Consider the following 23,485-nt stretch of genomic DNA (forward strand, 5'->3'; position numbering starts at 1 on the left):
CTTCAACATCAGAGACCTTACCAGCACCAAAGAAACATAGGTCTGATTTTTATCCTACTAATTTCAGAGGCCCTTTAATAAATGCCTTTCAGAAAACTGTACAACAGGACATTTTTTAATTAGAAAAAAAGTAGAAGTCAGTGCTGTCCCCCCTAACCTGACTTTCAAAGAGCGTAAAGCATTGAATTGCTTGGTGAGCAATAAGGATATTGTGATACGCAATTCAGATAAGGGGGGTAGCATTGTAGTCATGGATAAACATCAGCATTTCAAAGAAGCTTACAGACAATTGTCGGCTAATAGGGTGTATAGGAAACTACATTTTAATCCCACTAAAGTCTTCTAGGAAAACTAAGAAAGATTGTTGGGGAAGGAATTACATAGGGAATTTTTAAAGAACAAGATATGGATACACTGGTACCCCAGTATCCAATTTGCCCTATCTTTCATCATGTACCAAAAATACACAAGAGTGTTGAATGTCCCCCAGGTAGGCCCATAGTGGCTGGCATTGGCTCACTTTTTGAGCCATTAGCCGAATGGCTAGATCGCATCTTGCAGCCATTTGCTGTATCACAGCTGTCCTACCTGAGGGATACATCACATCACTTGCTTACACTGGATCAATTTGTCTGGCAGCCTGGACATACATGGGTTACTATGGATATTGTCTCGATGTATACTTCTATTCCCCAACATCTTGGCATACAGGCGGTTGAATTTTTTATGACCAAGGAACCCAAACTTTCCCCTAAATATGTTGAATAAATTTGTAGTATATTGAGGTTCCTGCTGTCACATAATTATTTTATGTTGAATGATAAATTTTTTCTTCAAATATGTGGCACCACCATGGGCGCAAAATTTGCGCCCTCTTTCGCGAATATTTTTGTGGCTTGGTAGGAACAACTATATATATATATATATATATATATATATATATATATATATATATATATATATACCCCTTACAACCCATGGAATAATAGGATAGAGCTATTTGTACGGTATATAGACGATCTGCTCCTTATTGTAAAAAACCCTATAGAAGATTCACAATTTAGCAATTTCCTAGCGTACTGTAACAAGAATGATTTGGGGTTAAAGTTCACGGGGGCATATAGTTGTAAACAGGTTAATTATTTAGATCTCAACTTATGTGCTGGTGACAAAGAGATTACTACCAAAACCTATCGAAAACCATCAGCGGGAAATACGATCCTACATGCCACCTCACAGCACCCCAATCACCTTATAAAATCTATACCCAAGTCTAAATTCTTGAGGCTTAGGAGAAATACCAAAAATAATTCAGTTTATGATCAACAGTCAATAGAACTTAGAGATGGACTAATAAAACGAGGGTACAGACATCACCTCCTGGAACAATGTAGGGCAAAAATCAAAGAGGTAAAACCTTCCCAAAAGGTAAACACTAGCAATAGTAATACCAAATTTGAAGATTCAATAGCCTTTTCAACAGAATTTAGCCAACAGTATGATGAGATTGTAAATATATTAAAGAAACATCTACACATATTGATGGCGGATGATATACTGCAGCCACATATAAATAACTGTAAATTTGTCCCAAAAAAATCAAGGACCATTGCACAAATGTTGTCCCCTAGTCATGTCACAAATAATGATCACAAAAAACAAAGTACATGGTTGAATAAAACTGGCACTTATAGATGTGGTAGTAGAATTTGCTATGCATGTCCCAATATCTACCTAGGTAATCAGTTTAGTAGTCATATCACAAGTAACACTTTTGATATAAAGTTTTATGCAAATTGTAGCTCCCAATATGTAGTTTACTTATTGACATGCAATATTTGCCTTTGTCAGTATGTAGGGAAAACTACAAGAATGCTTAGAACTAGGCATAATGAACATGTTAGGGATGTCAAAAATTATAACAAGGATTCGGCAGTTGCCAATCATTTCAATAATTTCCATTTCACACACATTGCAAATTTATCTCTACAGGTTATAGATGTGGCAACATTACCCTCCAGAGTAGGGGATATAACTAAAATTTTGGGGAAAAAAGAATTATACTGGATACTCAAACTTCAAACTCTCAGTCCCTTTGGCATGAACAGAGAATGTGACATAAATTTTTTATCGACAATTAGCTAAATAATATAGCACTATGTCATTTCTGTCCAATCTGTTCTTGCCAGTTAAAAGGATAAGAGGAAAGTTTGTCCTTAACCCATGTCCTTATATATATATACAAGAAATATTTTTCTCATGTCCATGTCTATATAAGATTTTTTTACACACTTTCTGTGAGCATTCCATGTTCCCAGGCAATATAAGTATTTAGGGATAAGTATTTTTATACTCTTGTCTATATTTTGTGGACATGGGGAAACATATTTGTAGGTTTAGGTAGTATTTACTCATTAATCACCTGTTAATTTTTTTGTAATTTGTCTCCAGAATAATAATCTCTATAAGAACAAACATTATATGTATATGAATATTTTTGCTTGATTGTTCATGTATAAAATTTGTAATCATTTTTTCTTAAATAATTGATAACTCTTTTCTGCAACATACATGTTTTTTATAACATAAATGTATTTTCAACTCTGTCTAAAGTAATCTTTGAGTATTTTTCTGCTTATTATAGAAATTATGAGCCATTTAAATGATGATGACATAATATTGTAGCTAAAACAATAAAAGAACCCCTGGCTGAACACAACATCTTAGACTCTTGGGAAGCCTTGTATGGACTAACAAATGATTACACATACTATTCATATAAATCCTACTCCAAGCTGGATTATATTTTCCTAAACCAGACGATGATCCCCAATATAATATCTAATTCCATTCATCCTTGTGTTTGGTCTGACCATTCACTTGTCCAGATTGACTTGACAGGATTACTAAATGTACATAGACAGCGTACATGGACATTTGACCCTGGGTTGCTTAAGGACAGTTTACTCATGATAAAATATTAAAATCCCTTAAAGAATACTGGCTCATAAATGCGGGCTCCACTTCTAACACACTTAACGTATGGGCAGCTTATAAACCATTTATAAGGGGCTTATTAATTAAGTAAAAGTCAGCTAAAACTACTAAATTTAAGGCCTCTAGAAAATCTCCAGAGATAGGGGACTTGGAGAAACAACATCAACAAAACTTATCGGGGGAGACATTTTGCTTACTACAAACAAAAAGAAATATCTTACTCAAAATGTTAACTGAATCTTCAGTCAGAGCTACACAGAAATTGAAAGCTAACTATTTCCTCTATTCTAACAAACCTGAAACATATCTTGCTCATAAACTAAGGGAAAATATTAAAATCTTCTCTATTCCCACAATAGTAAAAACTATTCACACCATCAGGAGATAGCAGATACTTTTGCAGATTACTATAACACTTTATATGATGGTCAAAATGTTAATCAGTCTACCCATACAAGAACTTTGCTAAAACAATTTTTAACTAAAGCTAACTTAAAAGTTATCAATCGGGGGGCGAGTCCATGTAAGGACCCAAGCTGGTCACTAAACTAAGAGCTTTGTAAAGCCAATTTGCAATCTGTCTTGTAATTTAGGTATTCAACAACCATCCAGCGCTTAATTGCACCTCATGATATTCTGGTTATTGTGCCAAGTTGGATTATCTCATTTCTGAACAGATTAGGAGTTCTCAGACCGGCCGTTGAGGTCTTTTGGTGGCTCCTGAAGAGAGAGATCTCAGAATTAAGTTTCTCTGAACAACAGATATAATCAAATTGCAAATATGGAGGGTTCCTATATTCTTATACAAGCCCTATTTAGTTAGTTAGAGAAACGTGTTGGACCGATTTGATCATCTACAGTCCCTAATGCAGCACATGGTGGAGAAGAGGAACCCCTTTGAGCCTGAAATATTGGTGACAGGGAGATCTATAGCTCAGCGGTAGAACACTTGTTTGTCATACAACCCGCAACCTCCGGGGAGCAATGAGGTGTGTGCATTGATGACCTTCATGAAGAACCCCTTCATTTCCCTATAGTCCATGCACGGGAGGAAGCAGCCGGTCCGTCTGTGCAAAATATGGGACCTACTTGTCTGCAGGAAGTGAATAACTGCGATGAGCTTACAGCTCAGGATAACACAGAGCCCAATATTGCGAGTCTGTTGGAGACACTCTGGGAGCAGCCTGGTCCAACAGAGGTGACAGGAGACAGTATCGGTATTAGTTTTACTATCCCATAAGAGAGATACCACTCGAGGGACAAAGTACCAATGGAACACCACATCAGATCATAGTTGCGTAGTCTGGGCACCGGACTTATTAACTGAAGGATCCACAGATTAACAAGGGCGGGAAGTGACTCTGGCGAATCCAGTTGGAGTGGGTTAATGCATATAAATGGACAGATCTCTGTACCCCACACTGTTCGCAAGGGCTATGAAGGCTAGGCTACCACTTTTCTTTTTTTTTTAATTTTTCTTAAATTTTTAAGATGACTTTGTGACGCATATAAAGACTGTGTAGCGGGGAAAGTAATTACAATTATATAAGCCTCTGTTTGGTATTATATGCATATTCTTAATGCGGACTCATACTTGCTATAGTTATATTTACACAGGAGAGAACGGGTTAATCCTGATGCACATTGGTATATACATTGCCATAACCCCTTAGCCTATCTTAATCTATGCCTTTTGAGAGATAGATTATTCTTAGTTTACAGTCTTAACCCTCTATGGTGCCCCTTGGGAAAATGAATAGATATTGTTAGTTTTAGAAACGCAGCTATTTGTCTATAGCCACCAAAAACATTTATACTGGGGTTGTGTTTCTGTTTTCTTTACACGCATAGCGCTTATTTAGTATGTTATATATGAGCCCAATGACCCCCACTCGCTGCATCATGAAACATATTATATACCTATAGTTACATAGAGATCAAATGCTTTGGTATTCTTTTACACTTCCTTTCTATTTTGTTTAGGCTGCCTAGCTTTAGTCTTAAGCCCCTATAGGTGACAAGGAATAGTATACTATGTATAATACACACTTCCATTTAAGCATGTCTAATTAGATCTGTGAGTATGTTACCTGACTCAGAGATATACAGTACTGCATATAATAGTTATTCTAATGCATAAAAATATACCTATCTTGAGGGCCCCAAAGAGGCCCTATATTATCAGATATCCGCCAATAGTTGTGATACCACAATGTTTATATTATTTTACATAGTTGAGCCCATATCATACTAAATTTTCCGTCCTCCTTTAAACTGTACGTTTTCTGTACCCACTCATGGTCCTGACAGGCATAGGAGGTACGATTGAGCAATCCAGGTCCAAAGGTGGCCTCCTCTACCCAAAAATCCCTCTGCTTAGAGAGTCAATTAATTGGGGTCCAAGAGTGGCCCCTGCTGCTACTGAGGAGGTAAAAAATGAGGGTTGTTTATAAGTTTGCCCCAAATTTTTCCTGCTGGCTTCATTCCCAGGTTGACACATGAGGATGCTAGTTATTAAATAGCAGAAGAATCCAATTATATTTCTAAGAGGGGAAAAGAAAGCAAGAATTGCTGCCCACATCTTGACACAACACAGACAAAGGGGGGAGTGGGGCTACCTAACTTGACTAACTACTACCAGGCTGCAAAACTAGCTCAAGCCTCCCTTTTAGGTAAAAACTCACCTGACTTACTCTGTACTAAGACTGAGGCAGAATTGGGGGGACATGAGGGTAAGTTATAAATCCCCTATAACTTCGGATACAATACAACTTCTGAAGTCTCTAAACTATGCCTTTAAATGAATACCTTCAAACTCTAAAACTATACCAATTAAACGGATTCTCTCTGCAGATATTCACAGACACCTGGGGAAATGGACAAAGGTCTATAAAGGGTGGCTGACTTTCTAGAAAAGGGTTCCTTACTAACATACGCACAGTTACAAGAAAGAATCCAACCGTTTAAACTACACTGATTTCTTTATATCCAAATATCCTCTGCCATAGCTAAATACTGCTCCCTCGCTAACTCCTGACCATATACTGCAATGGAATGTTTAAGTAGCGTGCCCCAAAGACACAAACAAATTATATCCACATAATACCTCAGCATGCAAGAAGCTAAAAATACCACCAAAACAGCACTAATTAATAAGTGGGGAAAAGACACAGGACTAAAACAAACAGAAATAATTTTTTTTCAAATCATGCAAAGGTTTAGTGAGTGCTGAACTCAGGAAGAATTGAATAAAAATTGCTAGACATTGGGAAGTTGGAGTACCATCGTGGCATGAAGTACTAGACAAAATAGATAACATATATTCAATGTCAGAGATTGCATCCACGATACAAGGAAATAGAGAACAATTTCAGAAAATATGGTTCTATTAGATCCTACAGGAGGGTACACGGCGAAAGCTTTAGGCTAGCTAGACAAATAGAGTTACTCTGAAAACATTTAGCCAAAATAAAACTGTTCCATTACATAGTTAGAAGCACCCCTTTTCTTAGTATCTATGAAGTATATAGGCTATAATATCACTATCTTGCTTATTTGGCTAGTCAGACTTAAATATACTGTAGTTGCATATATTAGACTATAAATACATAGCAAGGACCACAAGTTTGTTTTATAATGTTTTTATTGTTTATGTGTTTGTTAGTGTTTATAAAAAATAAAAAAAGGGGGAATTATTTACACCTACTTTAAAAGGTCATGTACCATGCTGAAGCTTTCTGATCCGGGAAAAGGACTTTTGTAGGACTTTTGTAGGACATTTGCAAGAACTTTCTGAATGGACATTACCCTACAACGGAAGTGAAACTTTAATCCTTTACTATTTACACAAATGCTATGAAGATCTTCTGTGAATATATTTGTAAAATGATTATTTGCTCCACCATTGTCATGACTAGACTATTTGAGTTTAATAAAATTCATGTCAACTATAAAAAACTAACACTACTTAAAAAAATTAAATCTAAAATTTACAAAAAATAACAGACACTAAATTACAAAAAATAACAAATGAAATTATCCAAAATAAAAACAATTACACCTAATCTAATAGCCCTATAAAAATAAAAAAGCCCCCCAAAATAAAAAAACCTAGCCTACAATAAACTACCAATAGCCCTTAAAAGGGCTTTTTGTAGATCTTCTCTCCCTGCGAAAAAATACAAAGACCCTCCAACAGTAAAACCCACTACCCAACCAACTCCCCAAAATAAAAAACCTAACTCTAACAAAAACCTAAGCTACCCATTGTTCTGAAAAGGGCATTTGTATGGGCATTGCCCTTAAAAGGGCATTTAGCTCTTTTGCATGGCCCTTAACAGTGCATTTAGCTCTTTTAAAAAAGCCCAAACCCTAATTTAAAAAAAAACCTAACACTTACAGTTTCTGAAGTCCGAACATCCAGGTGGCGAGAAGTCTTCATCCAGACGGCAAGGTCTTCATCCATACAGGTGGCGTCTTCTTTTTTTTTTTTTTTTTTTATTAAGATTTTTATTGAGGTTGTGCGAAAACCAATACAGTTTACATAAAGTAACAAATCACAATACAAACATAGGTGATATATTTCAAATATACTGTTTCTATAGTAATAGATAAGATTTATAACACAGATAATACTTATGGAAAGGACTGGAACCTCTTTTTCATTGCTATAGGGGCTAGACACAGAATACAAGGTACATGATGTTTCCACAATGAACGCTGGTGACAACTCCTGTACCTCCTGGTCCTTGCTATAGACTCTAAAGGAGGAGTAGGAATAAGCGAGAAACAATCTAAAATAGTTTGGCATTTAATGTGTCGTGAGATATTAACACTAAGGGAGCCAATCATTAGCTTAAATAGTGTGTTATCATATGCAGGTATGGTACAGTATCAAAAATGTGGTAGATGAGTTAGAAGGTAATAATTCAGATGGTGTCAATAATGAGGGCTCCATTCAGAAATTTGTATATAAATATGGTATAATGAATAGGTATGATATAATATCTAGGGTGCGGTATAGACAAGAGTAACTGCAAAGTTGGCCCTCCTAAGAGGGGGTACATTATGGAGGGGGGGGAGGAGGAGGAGGGAATTTTGGGCATAACAAGCAAAGCAATAAAAGCCATTATCACAGATAGGGAGTCTATGGAAACATGTACATATAGAACTTACTTGAGATTGAACTAATCATTGTAACATGTGCTGGGGGGGGGAGAAAATTGTTGTGCTATATCTGTGTGCAGAGTAATAATATCATAATAGGTAGAGTCTCGAATGGTGCTATATGGCCGGAGTTTCCTAAAATCAGGCTGGTGTTACCTCAGTGTGAAAAAAGCTTTGGTACTTATCTCCAAGCAATCCAGTGCTTATTTTCTATTTTGGAACAAGAGGTGCTGGCGGATTAGGAATGCCATATCCATGGACAGACTGATAAAATCTAGATATGTGTAATTTTGAGATGCAATATAGGGCTTAAGCTCCCTCAAAACGGGGTAGTGTAGTCTCTAGGAGGGTTTATTGGACCTGCCAGTAGGGTACGGGCCCTATACCCCACAGCAGGAGTCTATGCTAAACAGTAAGAGAGTGAAATTTTGAGGAGCAGCTCTCATAACTTGCTTAGAGACCTGTTGTTTGTCTATATGTTCTAACTCCTACATTTGTGATTATAGCGATAAGTTAGTAGTTAATAAGTGTGCACACATAAATAGAATATAGGAGAGCATAATATGAATCTGTACGCTCTGTGATATAGGAAACTCAATAACTAAGGCAGGAATTCTATATGAAATTAGTACTCCAAAGCCCCTACATAAAACCTTGATAATGCATTTAGACAGAAGGTAGCATTAGCATAGCAAAGCTGTGTGCAGATTAGGTTAACTAATGCTAACAAAATATGTGGTGTAAAAATATGGTCAGCATGAGGAGCAGAGCAATCACAAAAGCTAGCAGCTAGACACTCTGCCAATGTCGTGTTTGGGAGAAGATTAACCATTTGGGAATAGTGTGGAGGATTAAGGTCCTATGCATCTAAAACGGCAGGTCCTTATTTCTATATCACAGTCATAATAAAATATCTTAGGTGAAATAATGCACCACTGAATTTGGTTCCTGTCATGCCTATCCCATCTCATAGTGATTTTCCAGAAACTTATGGCTATAATATATGAATACTGCGTTAAGTTGAACTATAACAAAGCATGCTAAGCAGTTGATTAAGCACGTTATTGAAATGAATAATTGCACTTCCCAAAATAATTAAAGGAAAAGCATAGGTTATACTCTATACACAAATAATATGCGTATATAGGGCTAAAGGAGGAAGCATATGCAGCCTAGAGGCTAGATCAGATAGTAGATATTAATAATGGTATAACAGGTCAATAACTATCAGGTAGTATAAATTCTAATTTTAAGGTCCTGGAAGGTAGTAGATCTTGTAAAAGACAGCATAAAACAAGAGAACAATGCTGAAATATTCACAGATACAAAACTATAAAGAGCACACAGCAGCAAACAGGGATAACATGGATAGTATAGTCACAAACTAGTTTGTAAAGATGTCCTGAAAGGCTGCACACATTTCTCTTATTGTCAGCATGGAGGCAATGTCCGGATTAGCCAATGCCTCCACGGAGGCCACAAGAAGCATACTGCACTGGTTGCAAAAACCCCAGCACTGACCACCAACCAGTAATAAAGTCACTGCTCGATACAAGGTCCACTGGCAAACTGTCGCATTTGCGATCCTGCATTATTCGGCCGTTTATCACCAGTTTATGCACCCTGGAGCGCCATGGAGTGTAAGCCAACTTCCCCTTGCCGACCTGTTGTTCTGTCATCTGTGCGGTGGCCTGTATAGTATTCTCGACCAGCATAGTGATGTTTTGTGTATTCGTCTTACGGTCGCTAGGAATTAGCATACCGATCCGCACCTCGTCAGGGACAAAAGCTGATCCTGAGTCTCTAGTCTCCTTCATGGTGACTGAGACGGAAGTGCGCGTTTGCCTTGGTAGGTGTCCATTTATCTCCTGCGACTCGCCTGTACGGCAACGATCAGGGTTCAATATGGAAGGCCCCTCTGTGTGCGGCTTGCGGGTAGGTGTGGAAGGTATCAGTTGTAAGTGGAGTACAGATCTGAGTTCGCTCACGAACTGGAGGAATTGCTGCTTGGTTAGCTTTAGGATTGGTGAGTTCCATGCTGTCGCGGTCTCCATATTGCGTTGCTATAGCGTAAGTGCTCTGAGATCAATACCTGTCTCGCTAGTGATCCTGCTCCGAGGTGCTCCCTCGACAGTTGAGAGGGCAGCGTGTTTCTCAACAATCTATTTCCTTGGTAGTTAGGCTAGATGTCGGCTCAATACCCATGCATTAATGATAATAGCAGCTCCCAGAGTGGTTAGGTTGTAGGCCTGCTATCCGAAAGATAGAATCTATTCATCAGGAGGGTATTCTACTCCCCCACTGCAAACACCGATATCTTATGAGCTTCTATGCTACAAAAAATTGTGTTAGTTTGGGAATCTGAACGGCCAAAAGAGTTATTTTTCAAAGAGTATAGCCGGAGCAACTATGAGATGCGACCGTTCAGTTCCATAGTTGGCTCCTCCCCCCCCAGGTGGCATCTTCTATCTTCATCCAGGCGGCATCTTCTATCTTCATCCCGGCAGCATCTTCTATCTTCATCCTGGCGGAGCAGGTCCATCCTTCAAGACATCCGGCGTGGAGCGTCCTTCAATCTTCAATGCAAGGGAGCCTTTACAAAATGGCGTCCCTTGCATTCCTATTGGCTGTTTTGATTTTTTAAATCAGCCAATAGGATGAGAGCTACTGAAATCCTATTGGCTGTTCAAATCAGACAATAGAATCAGAGCTACTAAAATTCTATTGGCTGATTCTAAGAGCAATGCCCATTTTCAGTAGTAGTTTTTTTTTAATGTGTTATTTAGTTTAATTGGTAGTTATTTTAATTTGAGTATAATAGTTATTAGGCTAATTTATAGTTTAAACTTAGGCTTTTTTTTAATTTCACAGGTAAGTTTTTATTTATTTTAAGATTGGGATATTATAATTTTAATTTAAAGTTAGGGGGTTGTTAGGTTTAGGGGTTAATAGTTTAATTTAGTTTTTTGCAATATGGCGGTGATGTGGGAGGCCAGAGGTTTAGGGGTTAATAACTTTATTTAGTGGGGGCGAAGTCGGGGAGTAGTGGAATAGGGTTAATAGCTTTATTATAGTGTCAACGATGTTGGGGTACGGGGGGAATAGGGGTTAATAACTTTATTATAGTGGCGGCGATGTTGGGAAGCGGCAGAATAGGGGTTAATAACTTTTATTAGTGGTGGCGTGTTGGAAGTGGAAGATTAGGGGTTAATAACTTTTTTTAGGTGTTGACGATGTCGACAATGTCGGGGGTGGCAGATTAGGGGTATTTAGACTTGGGGTTTATGTTTGTTAGGGTGTTAGGTTTAAACGTAACTTTTTTCCCCATAGACATTAATGGGGTTGCGTTACGGCGATCACCATTCCGTGCTTCAGGTGTTAGTTTTTTTCTAACACATTCTCCTCATTGATGTCTATGGGAAAAGCGTTCACGAGCACGTCAAAGCAGCCCTTGGATTTTGTGCGGTATGGAGCTCATCGCCACCATATCGCATGCACAAGGCGGCTGTTTAGAAACTTGTAGCGCTATGGAGGGTGAAATAACGCAACTTTTTTGCGTTCATTTCACACCCTCTATAGCGCAAAACTTGTAATCTAGGTAACAATAATTAAAACATTTAAAAAGAAATTAGAGCTTTTTACTTTCATAATACAAACACAACCAAACACATGCAAAATGTTTACTTCTAGCACAGTTAGCGCTCTTGCGAAAGTGCTAATTTGCGCTTTGTTTGTACTATAGCCCTTAGTGTTTTTTGTCCCTTTAACATATTTGCAGTTTTAAGACATGATGGTCTATATAATGTTCCACTTGTAAATTTTGTTTTCTACAAACTTACCTATTCTAACCCAACATCATTTTTAGATGCAGCAGTACCATTAAACTAATTAGTTTTCTCTTCCAGAAGATCCCCATGCCCATGGACAACCAAACAACGGTCACTGAATTCCATATTCTAGCATTTGCCATCCAAACAGAGAAACAGACCCTTCTTTTCTTTGTTTTTTTCTTCATTTACATGACTGGAGTTATAGGAAATCTAACCATAATTCTGCTGGTTTCTATGGTCACAAACTTACATACTCCAATGTATATTTTTCTAGGAAACTTATCCTTAATTGACATCTGTTTTACTACTGTTGTTCTTCCAAAGTTGATGGATATTTTAATTACCGGCCATAACTCAATATCATTTATGCAGTGCCTAACACAGACTTACTTTTCTGTTTTCTTTTCAAGCACTGAGGTTGTCCTGTTGTCCTTCATGGCTTATGATCGTTACCTTGCCATCTGTAACCCATTAAGCTATCATGTTTTAATGAATAATGAAAAATGTGTCATGATTTCAATAAGCCTGTGGATAATTGGATGTGTGAATTCATTTCTTCTTACTGGTTTTGCCTCTGAATTACCCTTTTGCAAGTCAACCACTCTTCAGCAGTTATATTGTGATATTAAAGCCCTAGAAAACATTTCCTGTGACAACACAATATTAAATAGTATAATCACTGTAGAAGCTATTCTACTCGTAATTTTTCCATTCTTCTTGAGTCTAATTTCTTATATAAAAATCATCATTAGTATCCTGAAAATGACGTCAAGAGACAGTAAAAGAAAAGCCTTTTCGACTTGCACATCCCACCTCACTGTTCTCCTCATTTTCTATGGAACTATTTCATGTGTGCATATGGGGTCACCGTCGGAGCAAACAAGACAAACAGACCAGATGTTCTCTGTGTTGTATACAGCAGTGACCCCCATGTTAAACCCTCTAATATACAGTCTTAGGAATAAAGAAGTACATAAAGCTTTGATGAGTATTTTGCATGTTAAAGGGACAATCTAGTTAAAATTGAACTTTCATTATTCAGATAGGCTACGCAATTCTAAACAACTTTGCAATTTATTTTTTATCACCACATTTGCTTGGTATTCTTTGTTGAAAGATAATCATAGGTAGGCGCATATGCTAATTTCTAAGCCCTTGAGGGCCGGCTTTTATCTCATTGAGGAGTTATTTATGAGTCAGCACTGATTGGCTAAAATGCAAGTCTGTCAAAAGAACTTAGATAAAGGTGCAGTCTGTAGAGGATTAGATACAAGGTAACAACAGAGTTCTAAAGTATATTACTATAACCATGTTAGTTACGCCAAACTGGGGAATGGGTAATAAAGGGATTATCTATCTTTTTTAATAATAAACATTTTAAAGTAGACTGTCCCTTTAAGTTTAAATCAGACAAGATTAACCCTTCAAAATAAACATTTGTAATATTAATCTTAAAAGATATCTTAAATTGATCAGTTAAAAATCCCACATAAATATTCATATCTGTCTGTAGCTCAATGTGTTTTTAATATCTTAGATTAACTGCCCCATTCATTAATGAAGGTGCGATAAAGTTATTAGAAAAGCAAGTCATCCTGTACAAATGAGATGGGTTGTTTGATATCAGCAAACTTTACATTTGTGGACACATTAAGAAGCAACAGTTGTAAAACCAGTACATCTAAACTTTTGGTTGCAGGCTCACAGTATAAGAAATCCCTTGTAAGACTTCACCCTGAATAGGAATGATAGTTTTAAACACCAGGGATTATAAATTATAAGTTTGTTTCGAATTTTGAATGTTTGTGCAACATTCTAACATTTGTTTAATGTAATAGTGTTTCTAATGCTTTCTTTAAATGTAATAATCTATTAAATTGTTTCAAAAAATTTGATTTAAACTATGCAATAATCGAATTCGAAAAATTTTAATTTATGTATTTGTAATAGTATTTCTAATGATCTCTTTAAATGTAATATTCAAATTATGCAATATTCGAAATAGAAACATTCAAATTAATATATTTGTATCTATTATGTATAAATTTACAAAGTTCCCTACCACAAGAACTATTGAACTTCTGAATAGTATTTGTTAAATCGAATGTTACATTCAAAATTTTGAATGTGGACATTCAATCTAATTATGTACATTCGAAATCGAAAGTGACATTCAAAAACTGTAAATAACATTCAATTATAGAATTTTTAAGAATATTCGTTCTTATCAATATTCGATTATTTAAATTGAATTTCTACAATAACATTCGTTTCAACATTTAAATTTTAATATAAACACATTTGCCCATCCCCAGTAACAATGTATACAGAATACCACAGGTAAAAACAATCAGGGCTATTTGCCTAGATGTGCTTACTGGCTAAACAATATTTTTTTGTGGCTTAATTTATGAAATGGAGGAATTGTATCTCACGCTTTTATCTCCACCATAAACTTAAATTGATATCATTATTGTAGGAAAATATATAAATTTAGAAAATGTATTAATTATAAAAGGTAGGTCTTTTTATAAATGCATTACTAAAAAGTTCACTTGGCCTTGTTTTTATAAAAGCAAGAATCAAGAAAGATCTGTAACTAGATTCACTTTTTAATTTTTTTTAACCTCATCTACTATGTTACAAAGTTAGATTAATTCACTGTTTTCCTTAATTTACCCCAATGCAAGATTCATTTTCAGGGATAAAAACTTACGGCTAGATTATAGGTTTTTGTCGGTAAGGCTTGCGGTGCTAACAAACATTTTATTCTCACCGCTCACTTAAGACAACGCTGGTATTACAAGTTTCTACAAAACCGGCGTTAGCCGCAGAAAAGTGAGCGGAGAGCAAAATTTAGCTCCACATCTCACTGTAATACCAGAGCTGCTTTCGGTAGCGGTGAGCTGGCTAAACGTGCTCGTGCACGATTTCCCCATAGGAAACAATGGGGCTGAGCCGGCCTAAAAAAAAACCTAACAGCTCCTAGCGCAGCCCCATTGTTTCCTATGGAAAAATACATTTTATGTCTACACCTAACACCCTAACATGAACCCCGAGTCTAAACACCCCTAATCTTACACTTATAAACCCCTAATCTGCCGCCCCCGACATCGCCGACACCTGCATTATATTATCAACCCCTAATCTGCCATTCCGGACACCGCCGCCACCTACATTATACCTATGAACCCCTAATCTGCTCCTGCTCCTTATTGTTAAGAACCCGGTAGATGACTTACAACTTAATGACTTTTTAGCCTATTGTAACAATAATGAGTTAGGGCTGAGATTTACAGGAGAATTCAGTAGTGAACAGGTCAACTATCTAGACCTAAACCTGTACATTGGAGATGGCGAAATTGTCACTAAAACGTATCGAAAACCATCCGCGAGCAATACGATCCTGCATGCCACCTCACAACACCCAAATCATCTGATAAAATCGATACCTAACCCTCAATTTTCGAGGCTTAGAAGAAATACAAAAAATTATCTTGTTTATGATCAGCATCTATAAAACTCAGAAATATACTTGTTAAACGGGGGTATAGGTACCATATTTTAGAACCCTGTAGGAAACAAATTAAGAAGGCAGAAACTTCTGTAAAAGACAACAGTTGTAAAACTAACACTAAGTTTGAGGACTCCATAGTTTTTTCTACAGAATACAGTCAACAATATGATGAAATTGTTAACATACTAAAGAAACACTTACATATACTGAAGGCAGACAATACGCTACAGCCATATATTAAAAAGTGTAAATTTGTCCCAAAAAAAATCAAGGACCTTAGCACAAAAGCTGTCACCTAATCAGGTAAACAATAAATATAAAAAAATTAAAAGGTACATGGCTTAATAAAACAGGTACTTATAAATGTGGCTGTAAAATCTGCTATGCATGTCCTAATATCTGCCTAGGTAGTAAGTTCAGAAGCCAGACAACTAGCAAAATTTTTTAAAGGAAGTTCTATGCAAATTGTAGTTGGCAATATGTGGTCTACCTTTTAACATGTAATTATTGTTTTTGCCAGTATGTAGGTAAAACTACAAGAATGCTCAGGACCAGGTACAATGAACACGTCAGGGATGTTAAATATTATAACAAGGATTCTGCTGTAGCTAATCATCTTAACAATTTCCACTTTACACATATTGCTGACGTATCATTAAAGGTCATTGATATGGCCACTTTGCCCCCTAGAGGAGGGGACAAAGCTAAGATCTTAGAGAAGAAGGAGTTATATTGGATTCTCAAACTCCAAACCCTCAGTCCCTCTGGTATGAATAGAGAGTGCGATATAAACTTTTTCATTGATAACTTTAGAATTGGCTAGATGTTTCCCATATTAATTTATTTATCCATGTTTAAACAAATATTTATGTATCTCTCTTCATTAATATATTTAGTATATATGTACAGCTTATCCATGCATATGTCCTTTCATATCTTTCATACATTATTGTATGCATTTATTTATTTACCTGTATTTCTTATTTATTTCCCTATGTCTTTTTCATTAATTACAGTGTTCTTATCAAACACATTTAACATATATGAGGAAAATATGCATTATGATCTAACGTTAGGTCTGAGGAACCATCTTATACAAGTATGTATTATATGAAGTTACAATTGTCATTTACGCTGTTTATGGTTTATATTTAACAACACTGTTATTATTTATACCTTTGATTATTTGTAACTTTTCTATGTTGTAATATATCTGGCAATTCCCGTCTCTTCAATGCTTTAGGTAGCTCAGGGGCTAGCAACAATATGTTATAATCATTTCCAAGCCGCTGTAATGTAATGTAGTCATATCTAGCACCATGCACTTTGTTTTTACTCTATTCTCTTTGTAGAGTGCGGGAATTAAACAGTTAACTCTGTGGCTCGCATCACATAAATAGTCTAGGTATCTACAGAGACCCTAGTCTATGAGTAAGCGCCTGTAGGGGGCGTGAAATGCGTCAGATCTTGTTGCATATGTTTAACCTGCCCTGTCTGCACACCTTTTAACTACGATCAATAAATTTTGAACTTTTTATCTGGAGTTTTGGGAGCAGTGCCTGCCGTCTTCTTTGTTGTCCATGTATTGTATTGCGGTCTGATCCACCGCTCAGGCTACGGCACTCCGTGCATATTTGAGGAATTTATTTGCATTTACCGACCGCTACCTGGTAGTGTTCAGAGTCGGGACATTTCACTTCCGGTTTACTCGTGCTGCTTGCTAGCTGTTAGAACACACTTCTCTCTCCATTATATTTATTAACCCCTACTCTGCCGCCCCCAACGTTGCCACAACCTACCTACACTTATTAACCCCTAATCTGCCGCCCCCAACGTTGCCGCAACTATATTAAAGTTATTAACCCCTAAAACTAAGTCTAACCATAACACCCCCCTAATTTAAATATAATTTAAAATAATCTTAATAAAATTACTACAATTAAATAAATTAATCCTATTTAAAACTAAATACTTACCTATAAAATAAACCCTAAGCTAGCTACAATATAACTAATAGTTACATTGTAGCTAGCTTAGGGTTTATTTTTATTTTACAGGCAACTTTATATTTATTTTAACTAGGTACAATAGTTATTAAATAGTTATTAACTATTTAATAACTACCTAGCTAAAATAAATACAAAAGTACCTGTAAAATAAAACATAACCTAAGTTACAATTACACCTAACACTTAATTACAGAAAATAAAAAAATAATTACAAATTTTTAAACTAATTACACCTAATCTAATCCCCCTAATAAAATAAAAAAAGCCCCCCAAAATAATAAAATTCCCTACCCTATACTAAATTACAAATAGCCCTTAAAAGGGTTTTTTGCGGGGCATTTCCCCAAAGTAATCAGCTCTTTTACCTGTAAAAAAAAATACAATACCCCCCCAACATTAAAACCCACCACCCACACACCCAACCCTACTCTAAAACCCACCCAATCCCCCCTTAATAAAACCTAACACTAACCCCTTGAAGATCACCCTACCTTGAGACATCTTCACCCAACCGGGCAGAAGTGGTCCTGCCAGAAGTCTTCATCCGATCCGGGCAGAAGAGGTCCTCCAGATGGCCAGAAGTCTTCATCCAGACGGCATCTTCTATCTTAAAAAAGATCAGCCAAAAAATCAGCCAATAGAATTGAGCTCACATTCTATTGGCTAATTGGAACAGCCAATAGAATGCAAGCTCAATCCTATTGGCTGATTGGATTAGCCAATATGATTGAACTTCAATTCTATTGGCTAATTGCATCAGCCAATAGGATTTTTCCTACCTTAATTCCGATTGGCTGATAGAATCCTATCGTTTAAAGGAACCTTCATTTGTCGGGAGTCGTCGGAAGAAGAGGATGCTCTGCATCGGTTGGCTTGAAGATGGACCCGCTCCGCTCCAGATGGATGAAGATAGAAGATGCCGTCTGGATGAAGACTTCTGGCCATCTGGAGGACCTCTTCTACCTGGATCGGATGAAGACTTCTGGCCGTCTGGAGGACCACTTCTGCCCAGTTGGGTGAAGACGTCTCAAGGTAGGGTGATCTTCAAGGGGTTAGTGTAAGGTGTTATTAAGGGGGGATTGGGTGGGTTTTAGAGTAGGGTTGGGTGTGTGGGTGGGTGGTGGGTTTTAATGTTGGGGGGTATTGTATTTTTTTACAGGTAAAAGAGCTGATTACTTTGGGGCAATGCCCCGCAAAATGCCCTTTTAAGGGCTATTTGTAATTTAGTATACGATAGGGATTTTTATTATTTTAATAGGGATTTTTATTATTTTGGGGGGCTTTTTTATTTTATTAGGGGGATTAGATTAGGTGTAATTAGTTTAAAAATGTGTAATTATGTTTTTATTTTCTGTAATTTAGTGTTTTTTTTTCATACTTTATTTTATTTTATTTAATTGTATTTAATTTAGGGATTTAATTTAATTATAGTGTAGTGTTAGGTGTAATTGGTTAGGTTTTATTTTACAGGTAAATTTGTATTTATTTTAGCTAGGTAGTTATTACATAGTTAATAACTATTTAGCAACTATTGTACCTAGTTAAAATAAATACAAAGTTGCCTGTAAAATAAAAATAAACCCTAAACTAGCTACAATGTAACTATTAGTTATATTGTAGCTAGCTTATGGTTTATTTTATAGGTAAGTATTTAGTTTTAAATAGGATTAATTTATTTAATTGTAGTAATTTTATTTAGATTATTTTAAATTATATTTAAGTTAGAAGGGTGTTAGGGTTAGGGTTAGACTTAGAGTTAGGGGTTAATACATTTAATATAGTTGCAGCGACGTTGGGGGCAGCAGATTAGGGGTTAATAAATATAGGTAGGTGTCGGCGATGTTAGGGACGGCAGATTAGGGGTTAATAAACTTTAACTAGTGTTTGCGAGGCGGGAGTGTGGCGGTTTAGTATTAAAGTGGCGGCAATGTCCGGTTGGCAGATTAGGGGTTAAAAATTTTATTTAAGTGTTTGCGATGTGGGGGGAGGGGCTCGGTTTAGGGGTTAATAGGTAGTTTATGGATGTTAGTGTACTTTTTAGCACTTTAGTTAAGAGTTTTATGTTACAATGTTAGCCCATAAAACTCTTAACTACTGACTTTTAAATGTGGTAACAGTTTTGACAGGAGAGACTGTATCGGTCACTTTTTCCGAGACTCGTAATACCGGCGTTAGGCAAATCCCATTGAAAAGATAGGCTACGCAATTGACGTAAGGGGATTTGTAGTATGCTCGAATAGCGGAAAAAAAGTGAGCGGTAAACCTGTACCTGCCAGACCTGCAGGCGTTAAAAAGCAGCGTTGGGATTCATGTAATATCATAATTTCGCTGACATTTAGTAAATAAAGGTTTGTTGTGGAGAATAAAGATTTAGTAAACACCTTGTAATTACAGAATTTCTCTGTATTCTTATATTAAATTAACATACTAGCGGCTAGATTTAGAGTTTGGCGGTAGCCATGAAAACCAGCGTTAGAGGCTCCTAACGCTGGTTTTAGGCTACCTCCGGTATTTGGAGTCACTCAAAAAAGGGTCTAACGCTCACTTTTCAGCCGCGACTTTTCCATACCGCAGATCCCCTTACGTCAATTGCGTATCCTATCTTTTCAATGGGATTTTTCTAACTCCGGTATTTAGAGTCGTGTCTGAAGTGAGCGTTAGAATTCTAACGACAAAACTCCAGCCGCAGAAAAAAGTCAGTAGTTAAGAGCTTTCTGGGCTAACGCCGGTTCATAAAGCTCTTAACTACTGTACTCTAAAGTACACTAACACCCATAAACTACCTATGTACCCCTAAACCGAGGCCCCCCCACATCGCCGCCACTTGATTACATTTTTTTAACCCCTAATCTGCCGACCGCCACCTACGTTATCCTTATGTACCCCTAATCTGCTGCCCCTAACACCGCCGACCCCTATATTATATTTATTAACCCCTAACCTGCCCCCCACAACGTCGCAGCCAGCTACCTACAATAATTAACCCCTAATCTGCCGACCGCAAAGCGCCGCTACTTAAGTTATCCTTATGTACCCCTAATCTGCTGCCCCTAACACGGCGGACCCCTATATTATATTTATTAACCCCTAATCTGCCCCCCTCAACGTCGCCTCCACCTGCCTACACTTATTAACCCCTAATCTGCCGAGCGGACCGCACCGCTACTATAATAAAGTTATTAACCCCTAGTCCACCTCACTAACCCTATAATAAATAGTATTAACCCCTAATCTGCCCTCCCTAACATCGCCGACACCTAACTTCAATTATTAACCCCTAATCTGCCGACCGGAGCTCACCGCTATTCTAATAAATGTATTAACCCCTAAAGCTAAGTCTAACCCTAACACTAACACCCCCCTAACTTAAATATAATTTAAATCTAACGAAATTAATTAACTCTTATTAAATAAATTATTCCTATTTAAAGCTAAATACTTTCCTGTAAAATAAATCCTAATATAGCTACAATATAAATTATAATTATATTATAGCTATTTTAGGATTAATATTTATTTTACAGGTAACTTTGTATTTATTTTAACCAGGTACAATAGCTATTAAATAGTTAAGAACTATTTAATAGCTAAAATAGTTAAAATAATAACAAAATTACCTGTAAAATAAATCCTAACCTAAGTTACAATTAAACCTAACACTATACTATTATTAAATTAATTAAATAAAATACCTACAATTACCTACAATTAAACCTAACACTACACTATCAATACATTAATTAAATACAATACCTACAAATAACTACAATGAAATAAACTAACTAAAGTACAAAAAATAAAAAAGAACTAAGTTACAAAAAATAAAAAAATATTTACAAACATAAGAAAAATATTACAACAATTTTAAACTAATTACACCTACTCTAAGCCCCCTAATAAAATAACAAAGACCCCAAAAATAAAAAATGCCCTACCCTATTCTAAATTACTAAAGTTCAAAGCTCTTTTACCTTACCAGCCCTGAACAGGGCCCTTTGCGGGGCATGCCCCAAGAAGTTCAGCTCTTTTGCCTGTAAAAAAAACCATACATTACCCCCCCCAACATTACAACCCACCACCCACATACCCCTAATCTAACCCAAACCCCCCTTAAATAAACCTAACACTAAGCCCCTGAAGATCATCCTACCTTGTCTTCACCTCACCGGGTATCACCGATCGGTCTTGGCTCCAAAATCTTCGTCCAACCCAAGCGGGGGCTGGCGATCCATCATCCGGTGGCTGAAGAGGTCCAGAAGAGGCTCCAAAGTCTTCATCCTATCCGGGAAGAAGAGTAGATCCGGACCGGCAACCATCATCTTCCAAGCGGCATCTTCTATTTTCATCCGATGAGGACCGGCTCCATCCTAAAGACCTCCACCGCGGACCCATCTTCATCCGGCGACGTCCAACTGAAGAATGACGGTTCCTTTAAGGGACATCATCCAAGATGGCGTCCCTCGAATTCTGATTGGCTGATAGGATTCTATCAGCCAATCGGAATTAAGGTAGGAATATTCTGATTGGCTGATGGAATCAGCCAATCAGAATCAAGATCAATCCGACTGGCTGATCCAATCAGCCAATCAGATTGAGCTCGCATTCTATTGGCTGATCGGAACATTTTTCTTATGTTTGTAAATATTTTTTTATTTTTTGTAACTTAGTTCTTTTTTATTTTTTGTACTTTAGTTAGTTTATTTCATTGTAGTTATTTGTAGGTATTGTATTTAATTAATGTATTGATAGTGTAGTGTTAGGTTTAATTGTAGGTAATTGTAGGTATTTTATTTAATTAATTTAATGATAGTATAGTGTTAGGTTTAATTGTAACTTAGGTTAGGATTTATTTTACAGGTAATTTTGTAATTATTTTAACTATTTTAGCTATTAAATAGTTCTTAACTATTTAATAGCTATTGTACCTGGTTAAAATAAATACAAAGTTACCTGTAAAATAAATATTAATCCTAAAATAGCTATAGTATAATTTTAATTTATATTGTAGCTATATTAGGATTTATTTTACAGGTAAGTATTTAGCTTTAAATAGGAATAATTTATTTAATAAGAGTTAATTAATTTCGTTTATAAATTATATTTAAATTATATTTAAATTAGGGGGGTGTTAGTGTTAGGGTTAGACTTAGCTTTAGGGGTTAATACATTTATTAGAATAGCGGTGAGCTCCGGTCGGCAGATTAGGGGTTAATAATTGAAGTTAGGTGTCGGCGATGTTAGGGAGGGCAGATTAGGGGTTAATACTATTTATTATAGGGTTAGTGAGGCGGATTAGGGGTTAATAAGTGTAGGCAGGTGGAGGCGACGTTGTGGGGGGCAGATTAGGGGTTAATAAATATAATATAGGGGTCGGCGGTGTTAGGGGCAGCAGATTAGGGGTACATAAGGATAATGTAAGTAGCGGCGGTTTACGGAGCGGCAGATTAGGGGTTAAAAATAATATGCAGGGGTCAGCGATAGCGGGGGCGGCAGATTAGGGGTTAATAAGTGTAAAGTTAGGGGTGTTTAGACTCGGGGTACATGTTAGGGTGTTAGGTGCAGGCGTAGGAAGTGTTTCCCCATAGCAAACAATGGGGCTGCTTTAGGAGCTGAACGCGGCTTTTTTGCAGGTGTTAGGTTTTTTTTCAGCTAAAACAGCCCCATTGTTTCCTATGGGGGAATCGTGCACGAGCACGTTTTTGAGGCTGGCCGCGTCCGTAAGCAACTCTGGTATCGAGAGTTGAAGCTGCGTTAAATATGCTCTACGCTCCTTTTTTGGAGTCTAACGCAGCCTTTATGTGGACTCTCAATACCAGAGTTATTTTTATGGTGCGGCCAGAAAAAAGCCAGCGTTAGCTACGCGGGTCCTTACCGACAAAACTCTAAATCTAGCCGTTGGTGAATTGAAAATGTTTTGTAAGTGATAACACTTTGGTTGCTGCAATTCATTTTCAGAAATTAGATTC

Source organism: Bombina bombina, chromosome 1, assembly GCF_027579735.1.
Source record: "Bombina bombina isolate aBomBom1 chromosome 1, aBomBom1.pri, whole genome shotgun sequence".
Taxonomy (NCBI): Eukaryota; Metazoa; Chordata; class Amphibia; order Anura; family Bombinatoridae; genus Bombina; species Bombina bombina.